Source organism: Salvelinus sp. IW2-2015, unplaced genomic scaffold (assembly GCF_002910315.2).
Source record: "Salvelinus sp. IW2-2015 unplaced genomic scaffold, ASM291031v2 Un_scaffold2157, whole genome shotgun sequence".
Classification (NCBI taxonomy): Eukaryota; Metazoa; Chordata; class Actinopteri; order Salmoniformes; family Salmonidae; genus Salvelinus; species Salvelinus sp. IW2-2015.
Window position 1 is genome coordinate 29,380 of NW_019943489.1, and position 2,931 is coordinate 32,310.

Consider the following 2,931-nt stretch of genomic DNA (forward strand, 5'->3'; position numbering starts at 1 on the left):
CAGCATTTTGTGGTTAGGTAGGTTCTTTATGGGTTTAGAATGTGTGTGAGATGGATGGGACGGTGGCCATTGTTGTTGGGAGGTTTCTTTATGTAGAATGTTGTGTGAAGTGAGCTCCATTGTGATGCGTATGTTAAATGTTGTGTGAGATCCATCCACGATGATGTCATGGTAGAATAGTTGTTTGAGCTGAGTGCTGTGTGTCTCCTCTCATGTCCATCACGTGTCACTGGGCTGGTCTCTAGTCTTACTACTGGGCTACAGCGATAGCTGCTCTGGAAATATCATCAGGGATGTGATTTGGGAGTCATTCATTTATTCACTCTAGGTTTTCCTTTGGACTTTTAAAGTTGTCCTGTGAATATGTGTTGATGCTGCAATTATGAATTTAATAAATGTATCCATTAAACTATACATACCCTCATATTCAGTCTTTGAGAAAGAAGATTGCTGTAATGATTGAATATTCTTGTCACACTAGGTCTAGTGTGGGAGTATGAACTAGTTGTTAACAATAACCTCAGAGTTTCTGAAGCAGAAATATACTACTATTCTGTATCAACCTAATCAAAGTGTCKGAGGACAATCCAGGTGAATCGGTGAGGGATATAGCTTCTCTATCAATGTGTTTTGTTCTATTGATTGTTCTTGTTTGTTAGTGTGTTTTATACAGCTCTTCCCTTTAAGACTGGCTCGTTCCCTTCCAGACTACACTACCCAGAGACCCCTAGAATACCCTCACCTTTCTACTGGTCTTCTCTTCTGTTCGTTCTATTTTTTTTCTCTGTTCATTACCATGAGGAAGCTGTGATTTGCTTACAAAGAGCTTGTAGCCAATCAGACACGTACCATGGAACTCTATTCTCAACCAATGGTTGCTGTTGTAATATTTGCATACAGGTGCCTCGACCAATCCCGTGGCACTACAGGAGCAATGTCTGCGTGTCTGGCCTATGGGCAGAGATGACGGTCTACATATGATTAGCATGTGATTATGGAAGGTGTTTAGTATTGATCCAGTATGTGGTGACAGTTGTCAACTTGCGCCGTGGACCTGCTGGTTGAACTCTTCGATCCTCTCTGGAGGGAATAATATCTCTGTAGCACAACATGCCGAAAAGGAAGGTGAGTCGGGCTGTTTTTAAACCGATACTAGTTGTGAATGTAGTGTATGTTGAATTCGAGAGAGGATAGCGCTGTGTCGCTGCCTACCATTGGTTCTATTTAGCGACGCCCGAGCCGGAACATTTCCGGTTAGAACGGTTCAGTTGTGACCGTTTGGTCGGGTGGGGAGTCTAAAGAGGATGCGCTGGACATGTCAGCATTCCTCCGTGTTATTCGGTGTGTTTTATGTCGAAGCCCCTGCCTTCCGTGACCGGTGTGTTGGCCGCTGTTCCCTCCCTGCCTGTAAACCCACACCAGAAAGTGCACTTCTCGCGCTCCGGAATGTCACCCATTCAGCCGGTAGGGATGAGTGCCACACTGTCGCAGCTTTAAAAGTGACCGCTTTATCCCGTAGTGACTGCGCGTTAGGGTGTCCGTTTCACCGACGGGCTTAATCTGTGTATGAAGGAGGGATGTCTGCCTTTATTTATTTTGTAGTATTATAAAACAATTTTACAGCGACACCCTCTTCTTCCTCCCTCTCTCTGTCGCCTTTCAGACCCATATATAACCACACTAACATTCAAAACCTACAGAGACAGAGCGAGGGGAGAACAGAGAGAGGAGAGGGAGCGAGAGAGATGGAGGCTGGTTATAGACAGTAGTTAAGAGCGCAGCAATAGCCTATCAAAACAGCCATTTGTTAGTGGCTGCGGTGCGTTGTATTAGGGAACACACAGTCGGGGTATTGTTATAGAAGTGGGCTGTTTTACAACCTACAGAGCGAGAAAGAGGGGCAGTGACAGGGTTGGAGGTCATCAATACATCGTTCTGAGGCGTTTGCCTGTTTTACTGAGAGGAAGACCATAGATGGGCTGCTGCCTACCTGTCTCCACACCTGCCTASCTGCCTACCTACCTGCCGAGCTGCCTGCCGAGCTGCCTACCTAACGTGAACTCRCCCCATTCCGTACAACCGCAACATTCATACGAGGCTACAAAGAAAACTAATGGGACTGTAGCGACTGTGTTGACTTCAAAATCGGGGGTGTGAACTAGGTTTCTATTCAAGCGTTGATCGACATGGTAATGGATCTATAGTACTGGAGAAAAGTTGAAAACTGACCCTCCGTTACATGTCATGTCGTAACGTACAGCACGCATAAAGCAACTATTTCTGTCTCTCCACCAGGTGTAGCACTTCTCTCATCGTTTAAAAACAAGAAATGGACAGTGACGGGGGTAAGGGGGCGATACCTAGTCATTTTTTGCGTCTTCATTGCATGCGATCATCATTCTCAAAGCTGCTGTTTACTTCTAAGATCACTTTAGCACCGCCCTAAAAACCCGATTCAAATTCGACACAAACCTTCAAATAGGTATGTAATGACACATATAAACTCTTTAGTGTTTTATTTACATTTTAGAGGCGATAAGGTGATCAGTTGGACAGATCGAGGGGGGAAAAAAGCAGTTTTCCCTCCTCTCCTCTCCTCTCCTTCTCACTATCACGCATTAGTTTCGCTTCCCCACCCGCCATTTTTTTTAAAGACCCGACGGAGCTCATTGCCTTGTTGAATTATGCAGAAACAGGCAGCGTTTAGGTCATGTAATTGATTCTGTTGGAAAGGGGAGAAATTATGCTTTACAATGGTATTGACATTACAGTTGATCTGGAAGTATTACGTGTTTGGGGCGCTAAAATAAGGTCAATTGTACGGACCAAGGCGATGTACAAAAGTGAGTGAGTTTACGTTACCTGCCGAGCTGCCTACCTACCTGCCTACCTACCTGCCGAGCTGTCTACCTACCTGCCTACCTACCTGCC

General features: G+C 45.2%; 1 long non-coding RNA gene across 1 annotated transcript in view; it reads left to right on the forward strand.

Moving 5' to 3' along the window:
- The first annotated feature begins 995 nt into the window (after positions 1-995).
- The window catches only part of LOC112073126 (uncharacterized), a 21,889-nt gene continuing 19,953 nt past the window's right edge, over positions 996-2,931 (forward strand). The window contains exon 1 of the long non-coding RNA XR_011476461.1: positions 996-1,125. This is a non-coding gene — a long non-coding RNA (uncharacterized lncRNA). The remainder of the gene's footprint in view (positions 1,126-2,931) is intronic.